Below are 20,864 nucleotides of genomic sequence, written 5' to 3' on the forward strand. Positions count from 1 at the left end.
TTTGTTTAAGAAATATGTGGATCTGACACATACAATGCACACTTTACCAATACAACGTTCTGAAAGTAGAATCAGTTTTACTCATTGAAAGTGGGACTCTAAATGATGGTATATACTATACTATAGTTACAGTCCTTACACAAAGACCAATATTGCTGATAATACAACTCTCACACCATGACCGCTAGGATTACCGCTATACTGAAAAATACCATCTTAATGTACTGAAAAACGTCACTACACAAAGACAAATATTACCACCATACAGTGAAAATAAAGTGGTAGATACCAGTTCAACACACGCACCATGGTATTAAATACAGTACAGTTAAATGCAATTTTTGACAGGTCACGTCTTCTCTGATTTGAGTAATTACCTTTTTACCATTTTATCCATCTGACCAAGAGTGCCATGAAGATTCATTACTTTATCCCAACCTAAACAAAGTCCCCATCCTGCTGACACCCTAAATGCTTTGTTGCCCCCATTTCTGTACTTGCTGTATTACATAATGACCCCAAATACTATTCTTCAGAAAAAGGTAAATAGGAATTATCCCTTCTCTCAAAAAATAATATTTAGTACCACACCACATACAGCATTCACCAAAAGTCGGCAAGATAGGTAATGCCCCCAAAATCATATTGCCAAACAGTGTCTATATGGTGCCCCAGATGGTAAGAGTGTACAACAAGGTAATAATGCCATTTTTTGTTTGCACTACACAATGTAATAATGCCCACAAACAGTAACAGTAGGCTTCTCAATTGTCCAAGACAGTAATGCGGGCTTCACACGAGACGATCTATCGTGCGAGTGCATGAGCGATCGTACCCGCCCCCGTCGTTTGTGCGTCACAGGCAATTAGTTGCCCATGGCGCACAAAAGTCGTTAACCCCCCCCGTTACACGTACTTACCTCCCGGGCGACGTCGCTGTGGGTGGCGAACATCCTCTTCCTGAAGGGGGAGGGATGTTCGGCGTCACAGCGACGTCACACGGCAGCCAGCCAACAGAAGCGGAGGGGCGGAGATGAGCGGGATGTAAACATCCTGCCCACCTCCTTCCTTCAGCATTGCCGGCGAGACTCAGGTACGCTGAGTTTGTCGTTCCCGGGGTGTCACACGGAGCGACGTGTGCTGCCTCGGGATCGATGAACAACCGGCGCGCAGAAGGAGTAACGATTTTTTGAAACTGAGCGACGTGTCAACGATGAATGAGAAGGTGAGTATTTCTGCTCGTTCACCGTCGCACGTAGCTGTCACATGCTACGATATATCAGACGATGCCGGATGTGTGTCACTATCAACGTGACCTCGACGACATATCGCCCGATATATTGTACCGTGTGACGCCCGCATAAGGCCCTGTGCCCACAGGAGAAAATACCTGCGGATTTTGCTGCGGAAAACCTGTGGATTTTCTAGATTTTCCAGATAAATCCGCAGGTTTGCGCAAGTACAGACACTCCCCATGTTATTCTTGTGATTTGGGGAGTGCTGTTTCTATGCTGCGGATTTTGCAACTGTGAAAAATGCTGTGGAATTTCCGTTGCTGCAAAGAACTGCATGTCAATTATTCCTGCGGATTGTCCTGCAGATTTCCTGCCTTTCAGCTATGGAGATACAGGGAGGGGGAAATCCGCAGGACAATCGTACGAATTCCGCACGTTTTCCTCAGCAATTACGCATGAAATCCGTAATAATGGATAGCTGCGGATTCCGGGGAGCTGCTGCGTGACCCTGCGGAAATACCTGCAGAACATTCCCCAGGTACATTTTCTCGTGGGCACAGGGCCTAATAGTCCTCCTGCTAGGCCCCACACAGTATTAATACTCCTTTTACTTCCCCACACATGACCAGCTGAGGGAGGATTCTCCGGTCATGATGTCTGTGTAACCAAACCCCCTTATCCTCTAAAATTAAACACACGGACTGCATGCGACTTGGTTCAAATGGCCACAGCAGCCTTTTTATTGCCTATTGTTTTACAGACTAGTACCTTAGGGACGCCGTCCAACGGGCGACCCAAAACAACCACATAACGGTAACAATAGACAATAACATTTACAATACCCCCCGGGGTAGGCCCAGTCCACTACTACTACTCCCCCTGTCCCCGGCCGCAACACACCGACCCAGAGACGAGGTGCCAATCACCCACGGATTGACCCCCACACTTTGGCAGAACCCCGTGCCTGCCACATCCCGGAAACCGAGAGCCACCATACCAAGACAATGACTCCCGGTCCAGCCACCAATCACTTCCAAACCTCTGGACCAGACCTACCCCCACCGCTACTGTGACAAAAGGTATCCCAACTACCCAAAAACATCTCCCACATGACAACACAAAGGGAGGGTGGGCGGGGATCGTTCGGCGTCCGGAAACAGAAGAGGAGGTAACTCCTTCCTCTCCCAGCTAACCCTTTCCCTGCTCCTCCTCTTCCTCCCCGGCTAAAACCATCCCCCAAAGCCATATTAGGCATATACCACTGTCCCTATTAACCCATCACTCCCTACCTCCCCCTTGGTCATGTCGCCCCTCCCCCCAAGTGGGTCCGTGGCTTTCTTGACCAGCTGAGGGAGGATTCTCCGGTCATGATGTCTGTGTAACCAAACCCCCTTATCCTCTAAAATTAAACACACGGACTGCATGCGACTTGGTTCAAATGGCCACAGCAGCCTTTTTATTGCCTATTGTTTTACAGACTAGTACCTTAGGGACGCCGTCCAACGGGCGACCCAAAACAACCACATAACGGTAACAATAGACAATAACATTTACAATACCCCCCGGGGTAGGCCCAGTCCACTACTACTACTCCCCCTGTCCCCGGCCGCAACACACCGACCCAGAGACGAGGTGCCAATCACCCACGGATTGACCCCCACACTTTGGCAGAACCCCGTGCCTGCCACATCCCGGAAACCGAGAGCCACCATACCAAGACAATGACTCCCGGTCCAGCCACCAATCACTTCCAAACCTCTGGACCAGACCTACCCCCACCGCCACAGGACAGACCACGTGACACCTTACGTGGCCTGGACCCGCCACACACCAAAAGCACGCTCCACACCATCCTGCAGACCCAACGCCCATAAATCCAGACCGACCTCGTTGAGGTGCACACCATCACCCCTCCGAAATCGCCAATCAGCCGGCTCCAAATCCCTGTGCCGTACCACAATCCCACCATTCCTGGTCACAAACCTAGCCACTACCCTATTCACCTGGGCCCTGGCCTTATTAACCTTCTCCACCGACCGAGCCCCTCTCCATGCCAACCTGGTCACTATGTCAGACCATACGACCAGCAAACCAGGATACCGCTTCCACAACTGCAGTAAATCAATCTTTATGTCTCGGATCAAATCCCGCGACGCCCTGGCACCAAGATCATTACCCCCCACATGCAATACCAGCACATCCGGGGGCCGCTCAACTTTACAATGGAAACGAAATTCCGGGACCACCCTGCCCCACTCCATGCCCCGAACTCCGATCCATCGAACAGTCGCCTGCGCACGATCCAAACCCAGCTGTCGACCATTCGGGCGGACCTCCGCCCGACGGGCACCCCAAAATACGAAGGAGTGCCCCAAGATCCAGATCAGGCACTTCCCTATAACAAATAAAACAAAACGAAAATATCAAAACCAATAACAGCACAACCACCAACACATCAAAAAACACCCCTTTCCTCAAACCTTCCGCACGTAACCAAAGTCCCATGATGCTACAACAACTGCGGTCTCACATACCGCCGAAAACAAGAAGATTCCCATCTACCAATACGCTTTACCACCTCATCTCCAAGCCCCCAACGGGCTGCCTCCGTTGCTGCACCAATTCGGAATGAATGCGACCCGAATTCCTCCGGGCGCTCCCCCGCGTTACGTAGACTTAGCCGCAGCACCGCCACAAACTGAAACCTCGACAAAAAACGACCCATTCAAATGCCGCAACAACGGGCCAGGTAAGCCTCCCCTCACGGCCATAAATCTCTCGACTACACGCACAGGGCACAATTCCTCTCCTGGAACCGCATATAACACCACCAATCTACCACGGCCCAGCTGATCCATTTTTGACCGGCGAATCCGGCACTCCACCTGACTACTGCTCACTTGCACGTCCTCAAACATCAAACCACCACCCGTCACCCTGGACGGGCTCACCAGCTCGCCTATCCGGAACGCCCCATAAAAAGCGAGACCGAAAGCCGTTGTAAATAGAACCGTCTCGTACACAGACTCACAAATGCCGCTCAGGCCACCCACCATCCGTCTCAACAAACCAAACGATACAGGGCGCCTCTTGTCCCTCTCCCGTACGCCACGGCGAAAGCCCCGCAAAGCCTGACGAACCCGAAAATCCTGTGAAACATCACGCTCCCCTCTCATTTTTAACCAAAATGCCACTGCCGACACCCGATGTGCCACAGCCGATGCCGATCGCCCGGCTGAAAAATCCGTACTCACCAATGACAACAAAGCCACCAAGTAATCCACGCTTTCCCCACCAAACATCAGACGCAACAACTCCTCCCATTCAGCCCACACCTTAGCATACCGGCACCAAGTCACCTCGGTCACCGAGTTCCGAATCAAGTCTGAGATCACCGCCTCACCAGATGCCACAAATCCTCGGGGCACTCCACTCCAACTTCGTCCGCCCACGGCAACAGCGCCCGAAACCTGCTGAACTGAAAACGAGACAAAGCATCAGCCACCTCGTTGTCAACACCCGGAACGTGCCTTGCCACTACCTGCACATTCAACTGCAGACATCTCAACACTAAATGCCGCAAATACACCACCACCGGCTCCGACTTAGCAGACAAGTTGTTAATCGCGTGCACCACCGCCTGGTTATCACAATGAAAACACACTTTCCTTCCGGCAAAGTGCGACCCCCATAGCTCCACTGCCACTACAATGGGGAATAGCTCTAACAGAGCCAAATTCCTAACCAAGCCGCTCTCCCGCCACGCCTGTGGCCACTGCCCGACACACCAATGACCTCTGAAGACAGCCCCAAACCCGGCCGACCCCGCCGCATCCGTAAACAGCTGCAACGCCCCGTTAGACGCCACCCTCTCCATCACCAGCGTCCGGCCGTTGAAATGCTGCAAAAATTGATCCCATACTTCCAAATCGTCCCTGATCGCCTTTGTGATCCGCACAAAATGCGCCGGCAACCGTACCCCGGCCGTCGCCGTCGCCAAACGCCTCGCAAACACTCTCCCCATTGGCACAATTCTGCAAGCAAAATTCAATTTTCCAAGCAAAGACTGCACCGCCTTAAGCCGCACCTTCTTCGCCGCTTTTACCCCTGACACTGCGGACCTCAAATCACGGACCTTCTCCGCCGGCAACCTGCATTCCATAGCAATGGTGTCAATTTCAATTCCCAGAAAACACATCACCGGCGCCGGGCCTTCCGTCTTATCCGGCGCCAAAGGAATCCCGAAACTGGCCGCAACTTTTTGCAACGCAAATAGCAAACCCGCACAAACCATCGAACCCGCCGGCCCGACACACAGGAAATCATCCAAGTAATGAATGATGGACGTAAGCCCGGACACGTCCCGAACCACCCACTCAACAAACGAACTAAATGCCTCAAAGTACGAACACGAAATGGAACAGCCCATTGGCAAACAACGATCAACATAATAACTGCCATCCCACCAGCAACCCAACAAATGCTGACTATCTGGATGAACCGGTAACAACCGAAACGCTGCTTCCACATCCGCCTTTGCCATCAATGCACCCCGCCCCGCCGCCCTAACCAGGTCCAACGCCTTATCGAACGACACATAATATACCGCCGACAACTCCGGCGCAATGCCATCATTCACCGATAACCCTTCCGGGTAAGACAAATGATGAATCAGCCGAAATTTATTCCGCTCCTTCTTTGGTACCACCCCCAACGGTGACACCACCAAATTCCCGCACGGCGGGGCGACATAAGGGCCGCCCATCCTGCCCAAAGCCACCTCCCTTTCCAGCTTCTCATCCACCACTTCCGGGTGATCCCGAGCGGAACGCAAATTACGATACGGCGGAACCGATGCATTAACAACCGACGGAATATGAAAACCATCCGAAAAACCAGAACTTAACAACGCCGCCGCCTCCTTGTCCGGATACCTATTTAAAAACGGAACCATCACTTCTACCTTCACCGGCGTCGTCCCTCTTACCAGCCCCATCACCAGCCTTTCCTTTTCCTTTTTTAAAACATTTGGACAAGCTATGTCCCCCCCCACATCCGGAGCATTCATGCTTAAAACGGCACGCCGCTCCAAACCTGCACTGCCCTTCATTGTACTGCCAACACAAACCTTTCTTGAAACTTGCCGGGGACCCGGCCCCCCCCGAACCCCCGGCGCCCCCCCGAAAGGGCTGAGCCGGTGCCGACATCAATCGCATCCATAAGGAAATATCCTTATGGTCCCAACGCATATCTGGCCGCAATGCCTTCCGCTGCCTAAATTGCTCGTCGTAGCGCAGCCACGCCAGTCCGCCATAAACTCGATAAGCCTCCCCTATCGCATCCATGTAGCCGAACAAAGCCGAACAATGCTCCGGCTCCTTCTCCCCGACCACGCTCGCCAAAATCGCAAATGCCTGTAGCCAGTTGGCAAAAGTCCGAGGAATAAGCCTATAACGGCGCTTTTCCTCCTCGTCCTTCTCCTTTTTGGAATCACTCGGCTTAACCCTATCCAAATTAAATTTCTCCAGGGGAAGCAGAGAAAATATCTCCACATATTCCCCTTTCCAAATTTTTTCCCGCACCTCCTTCTTTAAATGGGCCCCCAGCGGGCCCTCAAAACAAACATAAACTTCGCTTTTAGCCCTATCATCTAAGCGCACCACCTCATCCTCCTTCTCCTTTTCCTTCTCCTTTTCCTTCTCCTTTTCCTTCTCCTTTCCCCCCCCCGTCTCACTCCCCCCTTCGCCCCCCCCTCTACTCGCACCCGCTCCGTCACCCCCCGTCGCCGCCGAGGCCCCTAAACCGGCTGCACCCACCCACGCCGCCACCGGCGCCTGGGCCCCCTCCCCCCCCGCTCCCGAAGCCGCCGCCAGCCCCTGCAACAGCCCCAACAATTGACTCCACACTGCGAAACCAGCGGGCGCTGCCGTAGCCGCAGCCGCCCCCCCCCCCGAAGCCCCCCGCCAGCGCAGCCCCTGCCGCCTCCGCGGCCGTCTCACCCGACCGCCGCTCGGCGTCTCCCGAGACCGCCGCCTCGCTGTCCTCCGTCTGTCGTCCATCCGACTCCTCCGAACCGAAAGCCTCTTCCCCCTCCTCGCCGCTGGCCTCATCTTCCATCCGACATCCGGGGGGCGCCGCCGCAGCACCCCCCCCCACCACGGCCGCCAGACAGGGCCGCCGCGTGGGCAGAGTCATCCCCGCTCCATCTCTTGCCCCGGGGTGACAACCCAGGAGACCGTCCTGTCCCCCGCGCCGGCACCCCGGGCCTCGACCTCTTGCGCCCGCCCCCCTGCCGACTGCAAGGGGCCTCTGGGCGCGGACGACCAGACGCCCGGCTCCGGATCTCAGCCGTCGTCGCCTCTGGCCCTCCTGGGCTATTGCAGGCCTCCATCCGCCGAGTCCTCCCGCTCCCACGGGAGACTGCCACATCCGGGGGCTGCACAGCGGTACTGAGTGACCCGGCGGTTGCCGCAGGGCTCCCGCCGTCACTCCTTCTCTCAGCCGCACCGGGGTCAGGCACCGCAGACCCCCCCCCGGCGCCGGACCTACCGCCACGTGCAGCCCCGCGGTCCCCCCGCCGACTGCAGGGGGATCTGCTGGCCTCTCTCCTGCGCCGAGCGCGCTCCCGGCCTGGAGCCGCTGCAGTCTCAGTAACTCCAGCCCGGAGGCCGGGACCGGAAGCAGGCCCCGTGCTGGCCACTCCCACCTCCCGACCGCCGCGGCTGGAACGAAGATTCCTCCCGCCGGCCTCTGCAGCAGCCAGACGCTGCTGCTGCGCTGCACTCTGCGGAGGGTCCCTGGAGGGGCTCTTACATCTCCTCCTCGCCCCCCCCGCGCCCGGGGAATACCTGCGGGGGGGCCGCGACTGGCGCCCGCCGCTGCTGGGGGGACGAGGGGCAAGCGCCGACGGGTTAACCCCGGCAGCCCTGATGTGGGTCTGCACTGCCAGGGGCCCGTGCGCTGCGACCGCTGCCTGAATCAGACGCTGGAGCTCCTGAAGATCTGCCATGGAGGTGCACGTGCAGATCGTTCGGCGTCCGGAAACAGAAGAGGAGGTAACTCCTTCCTCTCCCAGCTAACCCTTTCCCTGCTCCTCCTCTTCCTCCCCGGCTAAAACCATCCCCCAAAGCCATATTAGGCATATACCACTGTCCCTATTAACCCATCACTCCCTACCTCCCCCTTGGTCATGTCGCCCCTCCCCCCAAGTGGGTCCGTGGCTTTCTGTAACAATGAACACATTTGTGCTCTTAAACAGTAAGGCTGTGTGGGCACGTTGCATTTTTATCACTTTTTTATGCAGTTTTTAGAGCAGATTTGTCACAAAAACTGTTGGGAATCCTGACGCCAGCAAAGTCAATGATAATCTTGAAATATCATGCGTACGTTACTAATTTGTGACTTGCATATTTGATGCAGAAAAAAACCAGCAAAATGTCAATTATTTCAGTGATTTTTTTACCCATTGACTCCAATAAAGTCTGTCAAAACGCTATAAAACTGACTGTAAATTTGCTGCATATTTGCTGCCTTTTTGTATCATTTTTGTTTGTTTTCATACATGTGTTTTTAAACTGCAGTGAAAGTTATAGAGATAGATAATAAAAACCTATTTGGCCTCAGTGTCCCTTTGAGTGTGAAATGTTCCCTCGGCATCCCAGGGGCACATTCATATGGTAACTATTCTCCTGCATTGGTTCCAGGTGTATTAAACATTTGTTAATGGTTAAGTGCAGTTGTTATTTGATTTTGCACCTTCCTTTGCTTATTTGTTTGCACTGAGTAAAGGGTACTTTACACGCTGCGATATCGGTACCGATATCACTAGCGAGCATACCCGCTACCGTCGGTTGTGCGTCACGGGCAAATCGCTGCCCGTTGTGGACACCATCGCTAACATCCATCACACGGACTTACCTTCCCTGCGACGTCGCTCTGGCCGGCGATCCGCCTCCTTTCTAAGGGGGGTGGTTTGTGCAGCATCACAGCGACGTCACACGTTAGCCGTCCAATAGAAGCAGAGGAGGGGCGGAGATGAGCGGCAGGAACATGCTGCCCACCTCCTTCCTTCCTCATTGCCGGTGGACGCATTCATTCATTTTCATTTTATTCATTTTATTCATTTATATAGCGCTATTAATTCCATAGCACTTTACATACATTGGCAACACTGTCCCCATTGGGGCTCACAATCTAGAGTCCCTATCTGTATGTCTTTGGAATGTGGGAGGAAACCGGAGTACCCGGAGGAAACCCACGCAAACACGGGGAGAACATACAAACTCCTTGCAGATGGTGTCCTTGGTGGGATTTGAACCCAGGACCCCAGCGCTGCAAGACTGCAGTGCTAGCCACTGAGCCACCGTGCCGCCCATGTAAGGAAATGTTCGTCGTTCCTGCGGTGTCACACATAGCGATGTGTGCTGCCGCAGGAACGACGAACAACATCGTACCTGCAGCAGCAACAATTTTTGGAAAAGGAGCGACGTGTCAACGAGCAACAATTTTTCACGTTTTTGCGCTCGTTGATCGTTGCTCCTTGGTGTAACACGCTGTGATGTCGCTAACGGCGTCGGATGTACGGCACTAACGACGTGACCCGACGATATATCGTTAGCGATGTCGCAGCGTGTAAAGCACCCTTTAGTTCTGCCTTTGTGAGCCTCCCACAATTTCACTCCTTTAACAATTATTCACACACCCTGTTTACTGTCTTTTATCCTTACATATACTGTATATGTTTACACATTTACCCTGTGCATCACACTACCATTCATTATTTGTTATTTATATTCAATGTGTATACACCTTTCAATTGTATTTTTACAACCCTTGTGGTAGATTGAGTCACACAAAAATCTTTTTATATTGTGCCTTGGGTGTGTTTTTTGCATCCTTCGCATTCCAATTCCTAAACCGTGACAAAGGAAAAGACAAAGAGCGACAGACAGAGCAACAGAGAGGGTGATAGATAGAGGGATAGAACAGCAAAGAGAGTGACAGAGAGTGACAGTGACAGACAGAGCGACAGAGAAAGCAACAGACAGAGCTTTACTAAAATTGCACCCTGTGGAACTTATTGGACAGCTTTTAATGATTAAATAAATTTATTAATAATATGAAGTGAGGAAATTGTTTTACAGTTGTGGCCCCTTGGCTTGAAGCTTTCGGGGCCCCGCTACCCGTGTGTATGGCAGCTGTGCTCTTAGTGGCTGGCACTTGAGATTTCAGTGGGTTGTGTATTTTGGAGAACCCTATCCCCCGCGTTGTGCTGATACCTCCAATCTCTGAGCTCTTGGGGAAAGTTCATAAAGAGACTATCATCCACAAGTTAATTATCAGGTTGCTTGAAGCTACTCCCCGATCTAGGATCCTGTACCCCGCCGCGCTCGGTACCGGTAAGGTGGCTGGGCTTTCTGGTGCCAACAGTCCTCCTAGTCTGCGTCCGTTACACTACTGTCCAGTGTTCCTAATAATGGTCCCCGACTCCTATGGTCCCGGACCACTGTTTGAGACCCAACCTGTCGCCTCCCTGGGAGCTCTAACTATTATGCTCCTCTCTCTCTGAGGGCTTACACTCGACTCCTTGTTTCCCCTCCCACCAGTCTGCCTGACCCCTAGATGGGCGGTCGTGCTCCAACTTGCCCAACCCACTGGTGTGTCTGTCCAGCCCTGGTGTGAAGGGTGGTTGGGATTTGTATTGTGGATATCAGTGACACTGTTGATGGGAACCTGGAACCATGTGAGGGTAGGCCCTGCACCCTGGAGTACAGGATGCAGTTCCCTGTAGCACCCTGATATATTCAGGGGCGCTACATTATTAATGGGTTATGGGGAGACATCTATCAGACACCCCCATTACTAACCCAGTAAGTAAAAAGAGAAAGCACATACACAAAAATACTTTATTTAAATAAACCCTTCCATCTCACTTTTCCTGGATAACCATTTTACTTAAGAAAAAAACGACATAAAAAAAAGAGAAAGAAAAAGAGACCGTCCCTTGTTCACCAATTTTTTAGAATGAAAAGTGCCCAGGTCTGGAGTAGTCCAGTGGTTCCCACAACATTCCTCGATTACATTGATCAAAGGCTATGGAGCTTCAGAACAATGCTCCAAAGACTTTGAGCAGCAGCTACTTCCGGCTCACGCTATGCTCTGGAATGTCATTGCTCATCATTGTAATTACTGGTGGTAATCTTGATGTCACCGCTTATCAAAATGATGAGTGATGATGTTCCTGATGTCACCGCTCATCAAAGACACAGGGTCACATGGAGCGTAGTCTAATCCGGTAAAGCCAGCTGCTCAAAGTCTATGGAGCCTCGTTCTGTGCCTCTATACCTTTTGATCTATGTAATCGAGGAACGTAGCGGGAACCGCTGGACTAAGTTGGACCTGGGAACTTTTGAGTTGTAATAAATTGGTGAACGGGGAGCAATGTCTTGTTTCTATTTCTCTCTTTTTATGTCTTTTAGGTTTCCATTTGTTGACTACATCAAATTCCCTTGATTACATCGGAATTCCTGGACTATGTTAGACCTGCATGTTTTGGGTTTTTTTTATGAAACACTGCATTATCAAAGTGCCCATATCTTTGTTTAGAAGATTTTGTGGATATGTCAGCTCATACTTACACTAATGTACAAGTCTAAATAAGGCATTAGAAAAATCCAGAGACCTTTTCTTTAGTTTTTGGTGGAGGGACCAGTTTCCAGACACCAATGTCATCAAAGTAACATTTTGACAAATGTTAATAATGCTTTAGAAAAGTAAAAGGACAATTTCATAAGGACACTGGTCGAGGACCAGTTCCTGAATAGTGACAGTCGAACCTGCATACAGTATATCCAGAATCAGCAGGTCCAGCTGGATTTTTAAAAAAAAAAAAACGGTTCAGGCCCAGAATTAATTCCAGATATTTGGCCTGACTACAATCCCTTTATAAGTCTATGGAGACCTGAATCAAGTGCTTTCAAATTGTGGTAGAAGAAATAGGATGATTAAAGCAGGCGAGTTACAGTTAGGTCCAGAAATATTTGGACAGTGACACAATTTTCGCGAGTTGGGCTCTGCATGCCACCACATTGGATTTGAAATGAAATCTCTACAACAGAATTCAAGTGCAGATTGTAACGTTTAATTTGAAGGTTTGAACAAAAATATCTGATAGAAATTGTAGGAATTGTACACATTTCTTTACAAACACTCCACATTTTAGGAGGTCAAAAGTAATTGGACAAATAAACCAAACCCAAACTAAATATTTTTATTTTCAATATTTTGTTGCGAATCCTTTGGAGGCAATCGCTGCCTTAAGTCTGGAACCCATGGACATCACCAAACGCTGGGTTTCCTCCTTCTTAATGCTTTGCCAGGCCTTTACAGCCGCAGCCTTCAGGTCTTGCTTGTTTGTGGGTCTTTCCGTCTTAAGTCTGGATTTGAGCAAGTGAAATGCATGCTCAATTGGGTTAAGATCTGGTGCTTGACTTGTCTATTGCAGAATGTTCCACTTTTTTGCACTCATGAACTCCTGGGTAGCTTTGGCTGTATGCTTGGGGTCATTGTCCATCTGTACTATGAAGCGCCGTCTGATCAACTTTGCGGCATTTGGCTGAATCTGGGCTGAAAGTATATCCCGGTACACTTCAGAATTCATCCGGCTACTCTTGTCTGCTGTTATGTCATCAATAAACACAAGTGACCCAGTGCCATTGAAAGCCATGCATGCCCATGCCATCACGTTGCCTCCACCATGTTTTACAGAGGATGTGGTGTGCCTTGGATCATGTGCCGTTCCCTTTCTTCTCCAGACTTTTTTCTTCCCATCATTCTGGTACAGGTTCATCTTTGTCTCATCTGTCCATAGAATACTTTTCCAGAACTGAGCTGGCATCATGAGGTGTTTTTCAGCAAATTTAACTCTGGCCTGTCTATTTTTGGAATTGATGAATGGTTTGCATCTAGATGTGAACCCTTTGTATTTACTTTCATGGAGTCTTCTCTTTACTGTTGACTTAGAGACAGCTACACCTACTTCACTGAGAGTGTTCTGGAGTTCAGTTGATGTTGTGAACGGGTTCTTCTTCACCAAAGAAAGTATGAGGCGATCATCCACCACTGTTGTCATCCATGGACGCCCAGGCCTTTTTGAGTTCCCAAGCTCACCAGTCAATTCCTTTTTCCTCAGAATGTACCCGACTGTTGATTTTGCTACTCCAAGCATGTCTGCTATCTCTCTGATGGATTTTTTCTTTTTTTTCAGCCTCAGGATGTTCTGCTTCACCTCAATTGAGAGTTCCTTAGACCGCATGTTGTCTGGTCACAGCAACAGCTTCCAAATGCAAAACCACACACCTGTAATCAACCCCAGACCTTTTAACTACTTCATTGATTACAGGTTAACGAGGGAGACGCCTTCAGAGTTAATTGCAGCTCTTAGAGTCCCTTGTCCAATTACTTTTGGTCCCTTGAAAAAGAGGAGGCTATGCATTACAGAGCTATGATTCCTAAACCCTTTCTCCGATTTGGATGTGAAAACTCTCATATTGCAGCTGGGAGTGTGCACTTTCAGCCCATATTATATATATAATTGTATTTCTGAACATGTTTTTGTAAACAGCTAAAATAACAAAACTTGTGTCACTGTCCAAATATTTCTGGACCTAACTGTATACTTACCAATCTCCCGTGCAGCACCAGAGGTGCAGTATTCATCTCGGGTAAAGAGGACGTCATTGCAGGTAAACCACCACAATCCACCACCACACACAGAGGCCCTCTCACTGGGACTGGGCTAGGGTAGAGACTTGGGGGGTGGCCATCACTAATGTAGTGGACCCTCTGTTCACTAGTTCAGAAACCCAGGGGGATGAGCTTGACCACGGGGAGCAAGGTGACACACACACACTCAGACAGTTAGACGCTGACATTAGATAGTGACAGACACGGAACAAGTGAGACGTGGGGAAAACACGGTCGCTGAGGGGAAAGCTGCGCCATAGCTCCCTCAGGACCGAGCGCATGGAACAGGGTGCAGAGCCCTAGGCTGGTGGGCACTTCATGTCCCGCCAGCAGAATCCGCTGAGCAGAGGATTCTAAGTCTTCTGGCCCACACAAAGCGCCTGGAGCACAGTAGCATATAGAGCCAGGAGTCGTGACATAAGAGTGGCACCATTAATTGACTCGCGCTGCCAGCCATATGGGACAGGAACGGAGCCCATCCAAGGACTCGGGTCCCAGCGTAGCTTCAAGTCGCAGGGACTCACACAACACAGCGCAAGGAGGAGGGACTCAAATAACGAAACACCGGTTCTGGCCTCCGAACTAGCTGGGGTCAGCTGGAGCCCCTGACTGCGGAGTCCGGTATCCCAAGGGTGGCGACATTTCAGTGAGTAAAGAATGTAAACTGTCATCCAATCCTTCTCGCGCCCTGCGCTCCTTTAATAGAGTGGACTACGACTCCCAACTTCCCTGTGGGCCTGAGCGCTGCTTGTGGAGAGCTGTACCAACCTAGCTGCATGACCATCTGCCCTCAGAGGAAACCTCTTGCAGCGGCGGCTCCTATATTAGCCGCAAACCACAGGCGGCGTCACGAATACAAACTCTATCCTCCCCTGTAAATAACCCCTCCATCTTTTATTGACACCACCGGTGTCACGGAACCGAGCATGGCAGCTGTAACATCCCAAACCCTACATCAGCCCGGTGACGAGAAACCACACAGACCCAGTGGGTGCGTCAATTGCATGACTGAGTGCTTGCAATCGGACATGCTGTGCTGGTACTGGTTATTGCCCCCCCCCCCAGCCAAAAAATAGCAGCCTGCAGCCGCCCAGAAGTGTCATATCCATTAGATGCGACAATCCTGGCACTTTACACGACGCATCCCGATTGCCCTGGTGTGGTGGCAAAAGAAGTAATAAGGGGTTTGGGTGTACGGGTACTAGGTTACCCACACGGATCCGGACTTTTACAGTCTGGGCTCGCCAATCACTACTCCTGAACCTGCAATAATCTGAAATTTCTTAATTAATAGACGGAAAATACCATACCAAGTATGGGGCCACCGTTATAGTTACACATCCTCACCCAGATATCTTTTTTTGCACTTTTACTTGGCTTTAGTATGAAGCAGCACACCTTATTGGGTAATTACCATAATATCCTGATAGCTCCAGGACACACTGGCAAATTCAATATAAATATTAATGTACTTTCAGGATGACTAATGCTATAAGCATTAGCGCTTACATGATATATGTGAAGTGCATGCCAAGCTGACCCACCCAATGGCCTCGTTATTGAAAATGGTAGGGACAGAAGACAATATTCAATAAATGATTACCCTAAAAAACATGGAAATATGGAAATGGCTTTGTTTGTGTGTATAATCGTAGGAGTATAAACATTATAAGTTGCTATGCACTATGTCAGTTTGGTATAAGGCTGAGTTTGCATATGATATGATGCGTCATGGTTTCCATCCGTCATTTAACAAAGATTCTTGATGGAAACTGATGAAAGAACTGATCTAATTGATTACAGTAAGATCATTCCCACCCATCTGTTGCATCAGTTTTATACTAGATAGGTGCAGCTGCTGGTCCAGTGGTATAATCACATTTCATGTAATACTGAACAGGAGTAAATGGTGGAAAAGCTTGTTGTATTTTTGCATCAGTCTAAGGTGACACTCCTGAGATGTAAATCTGATGCTGATGATGTGTGAACTAAAGGCCACATCTCACTAAGCGATATTGCTAGCGACATCGCTGCTGAGTCATGGTTTTCGTGACGCAACAGCAATCTCGCTAGTGATCTAGTTATGTGTGACATCCAGCAATGACCTGGCCCCTACTGTGAGGTCGCCGGTCGTTGCTGAATGTCCTGGACCATTTTCTTCAAAGGCGATGTCCTGCTGGGCAGGACACATCGCTATGTTTCACACTGTGTGACAGGGTCCCAATGACAGCAGAGATCGTTATACAGGTTGGTACTGCGACCTGTATCGTTACTGAGTCGTTGGTAAGGTCTGACTGTGTGACATCTCACCAGCAACCTCCCAGCCACTTACCAGTGATCCTTATCAGGGCGCATCGATTTCGGGATCGCTGGTAAGTCGCTAAATGTGATGGGGGCTTAAGGCTGGCCTGAACTCTAGTAGTGATTTAATTGTACTAATATCATTAATATCATTTACTATATGTGACTGACTGTTATAAATGGAGATCTGCTAAAATTAAACACAGTGACTTCACCTGCAGGCTGCTATTTTAGGCTGGGGGGTCCAATAAGCATGGGTCTCCCCAGAGTGGGAATACCAGCCTCCAACTGTTGGGCTTGATTATGGCTGGTATCAAAATTGGATGGGACTGCACACCGGTTTTTAAGTGCATAATGAGTATTGTTGGAAGTAACTAAAAAACTATACTTCCATTTAAAATTGCTTATTAATATCTTATAGTGGACCGTATCGACAATAGCTATGTGGAGGTGAAATGGTAACACAGGTCTGCTACTAAAAAGCTGTTTAATTATTTTCATCTAATTTCCATGTATTTTGGTGTGCTGAAAATGAAAAAAATATTGAAAAAAATCCTGGACGTCAGGATTTGCCACAAAATGCAAAATTCTCTTCAAATTTAGTAAATATTTCATAATTTTTTTTTTCTATTTGTTTTTTGTAGGGTTTTGAAAGTCAAAATTACTATTAATTAATTCACATCAATGCATTGAAGATATATAGTGTCAAAAAAATATAACTTTCAAAGAAAAGAACTTCAGAATGACCTAATGAAACCAGTATCAACATTTTGCAAGCTGAATGGGCGGGCTCTGAAATGCACGGGCTTGTTTCAATTGTTTTATCTTTGTTCTCGCCTGTTCACACTTTTTAATCTCATTTCGTGTTAGCTCTTCATATTCAACTGTGTTTCCCAAAATTAGCATTATGGCTCAGCGGAAGTGTATTAATTCGCCTGACAGTTTCTGTTACATTTGTGGTGAATATACAGTGTTGAAGCAACAGCTGAATATTCCATACTTTGTGAAAAAAGTATACTTCGCATATTTCGGACTAAAGCTTGGAGATCAAGATAAAGCTTGGGCGCCTCATAGAGTGTGCAAACAGTGTGTTGAGGACCTCCGAAATTGGTTCAAGGGTAAGAAAAAAGCTTTCCGTAATGGGATTCCTATGGTATGGCGAGAGCAAAAGAACCATAGTGACGATTGTTACTTTTGTTCATGCAATGTGAAAGGGTATAATTCAAAATGGAAGCATTCCATTTCATACCCCAATATTCACTCAGCAATTCGTCCCATCCCCCATGGCACAGATATACCAGTACCCAAGGCCCCTGGTACCTTGGAAGAGATAACTACAGTCATGGCCAAAAGTTTTGAGAATGCTACAAATATTAATTTTTACAAAGTCTACTGCTTAAGTTTTTCTAATGGCAGTTTGCATATACTCCAGAAAGTCATAAAGAGTGATCAGCTTAACAGCAATTACTTGCAAAGTCAATATTGGCTAAGAAAATGAACTTTAACCCCCAAAACACATTTCAACATCATTGCATTCCTGCCTTAAAAGGAGCAGCTAATATTGTTTTAGTGATTGTTCCATTAACACAGGTGTGGGTGTTGATGAGGACAGGGCTGGCAATCAATCATTCATGATTAAGTAAGAATGACACCACTGGACACTTTAAAAGGAGGCTGGTGCTTGGTATCATTGTTTCTCTTTAGTTAACCATGGTTATCTCTAACTTCAAGGAGAGAGTTTCCATTGTTGCCAAAAAGGCTCCAGGGGGCCCAAGAAGGACCAGCAAACGCCAGGACCGTATCTTAAAACTGTTTCAGCTGCAGGATCGGACTACCAGCAGTGCCGAGCTAGCTCAGCAATGGCAGCAGGCTGGTGTGAGTGCTTCTGCACGCACTGTGAGGCGGAGACTACTTGAGCAAGGCCTAGTTTCAAGGAGGGCAGCAAAGAAGCCACTTCTCTCCAGAAAAAACATCAGGGACCGACTGATATTCTGCATAAGGTACAGGGAGTGGACTGCTGAGGACTGGGGTAAAGTCATTTTCTCAGATGAATCTCCTTTTCGATTGTTTGGGACATCTGGAAAACAGCTTATTAGGAGAACAAGAGGTGATCTCTACCACCAGTCTTGTCTCATGCCAACTGTTAAGCATCCTGAAACGATTCATGTGTGGGGTTGCTTCTCAGCCAAGGGAATCGGCTCACTCATAGTCTTGCCTAAAAACACAGCCATGAATAAAGAATGGTACCAGAATCTCCTCCAAGAGCAACTTCTTCCAACTGTCCAAGAGCAGTTTGGCGCCCAACAATGCCTTTTCCAGCATGATGGAGCACCTTTCCATAAAGCAATTGATTTTGGGTCCATGGCCTGGAAACTCCCCAGATCTTAATCCCATTGAGAACTTGTGGGCAATCATCAAGAGACGGGTGCACAAACATATACCAACAAATCCTGGCATAATGCAAGCATTGCTTATTGCAAGAATGGACAGCTATCAGTCAAGATTTGATCCAGAAGTTGATTGAAAGCATGCCAGGGAGAATTGCAGAGGTCCTGAAGAAGAAGGGTCAACACTGCAAATATTGACTTGCTGCATTAACTCATTCTAACTGGCAATATAACCTTTTGGTACTCATAATATGATTGCAATTATATTTCTGTATGTGATGTAAACATCAGACAAACACAATTAAAAACCAGAGGGCAACAGATCATGTGAAAATATAATTTTGGTGTCATTCTCAAAACGTTTGGCCATGACTGTATGTCCGATGAAGGTGGAGTCATTCCTGAACCAGATGAATCAAGTTCTGACTTTGAAGATGATACAAGACAAAAATTGGTTTCCCAGGAGGAGATGAATGATTTGGTAAGAGACTTAAATCTTCCCAAAGATGTCGCTGAGTTACTCGGCTCAAGGCTTAAAAGCAAGGATTTATTTTTGTCAGGAGTGTCTTTTTCATGGTTCAGACATCGTGAAGACGAGTTTGTTCCTTACTTTGCCCAGGAAGATAAGTTGGTTTATTGCATCGCTGTAGAAGGTTTGATGGGTCAATTCAAAATCCAATATGATTCAGCGCAATGGCGTCTTTTTTATAGATTCTTCAAAAAGAAGTCTCAAAGCAGTTTTACTCCACAACGGCAGTTTTTATGCTTCCATCCCTGTAGGTCATTCCGTATGTGACGCCCTGGCCTATCAGGTCGTCACAGGGTATTGTGCAATCTGCCCTTCTGCGCAGTATCCACCCTCCTTGGTTAACGGATCCCAGTACTTTGGTGTTGTTAACAGCGTGTCCAATCAAAATCCTAGAAACACTTCCCACTTGAACCTACCAGACACACCATTGGGGGGCCTGAAGGGAATAGGACCGCCCACATGGGGGGTTGGTGAGGAGAAACTGAGGACAGTGACAGTTGAGAGTGAAGGAGAGAGGAGGTGAAGTGGCTCTCGTGAGAAGAGGCCTTGTAGGAGAGCTCCTGTATACTAGGTGGCAGACGTTGGTCTGGGCCTGGTAGGAGCTGGAACCCGGTCGCAGGGGACAGTGTCAAAGGGCACGGACTGCCGAGGAGGGCAGCCGGTGGCCTTGAGCTATCACCGGGCAGGGGCCAGGGCACGACGGGGTTTATGGACCCAAGGCTGGAAAGTAGCTTCACGTGTTCCGGTAATTTACCCGACGGGGGTGAAGACTTCAAGTGTCATCCCCAATCCGCTCCAAAATTGGGGTACTAGCGCACCGATGGGATAGGACTTTCCCACTACAGTCCAAAGAAATCCTACGCGTGAACCCAGAGAGCAAGCTCACTCCGTTAGACATACGGGTGAGCGGGATCCGGAGAGTTTCATACCAATGGGTCCAATCAAGAATAAGGTGCCAGGGATAGGGCCACAGACCAACAACAACACCATGGGCACGGATCCAGGCGTGCTGCCCGCAGACTACAGTGGTGCTCAGAACTTTGGTTTACAAGCTGTCGATGTGGTTATTCTGTGACTGAGTGAGTACATTGGAAACCCCTGCACCTATCCCCCCAACGGCACCCAAACACTATCCATCATCAACGGGCCCCGGGACACAAACCCCCTACCCACGGAGAAGTTAAACATCAGGCTGCCACACCATCGTCACTGGGCTCTCCGACCGCAGCGGTGGTCCCTCACATTACCACAAACCGTGGGTGGCGTCACGAACTTTCCAAAATCCCCCTGTACATATCCCCCTCTTCTTTTAATCGAGTGACTGCGCCCCCCCCCCCCCCGGGTCCGGAGACCTCTTGAGTGTCCGTGGATGCGGATCCAAGCAGCGGCAACAACCCGGCTGCTCGCACGCGGGCGGTACATATACACCTCAAGGAAACCTACGAGAACTTGGAATTGGTTCTTCGTAAACTTAAATATGAAGACCACGGTTGGCAAGCGTGCGGGGATTTGAAAGTCTTGTGCATGCTGCTCGGGCAACAAGCTGGGTATATCAAATACCCTTGTTTTCTGTGTCTATGGGACAGTCGAGACTGACAAAATCACTGGTCCAAGAAGAATTGGCAGCCGAGGGTGCTCACAGTTGGTGAACAAAAAGTCCTCCGAGAAA

At 49.1% G+C, this 20,864-nt stretch overlaps 1 protein-coding gene across 1 annotated transcript in view; it reads left to right on the forward strand.

The window, feature by feature from the left end:
• Positions 1 to 20,864, forward strand: part of PCSK5 (proprotein convertase subtilisin/kexin type 5) — an 883,213-nt gene that overhangs the window by 631,798 nt on the left and 230,551 nt on the right. The gene's annotated exons all lie outside the window — the stretch shown is intronic.

The sequence above is a fragment of the Anomaloglossus baeobatrachus genome, chromosome 1 (genome assembly GCF_048569485.1).
Source record: "Anomaloglossus baeobatrachus isolate aAnoBae1 chromosome 1, aAnoBae1.hap1, whole genome shotgun sequence".
Classification (NCBI taxonomy): domain Eukaryota; kingdom Metazoa; phylum Chordata; class Amphibia; order Anura; family Aromobatidae; genus Anomaloglossus; species Anomaloglossus baeobatrachus.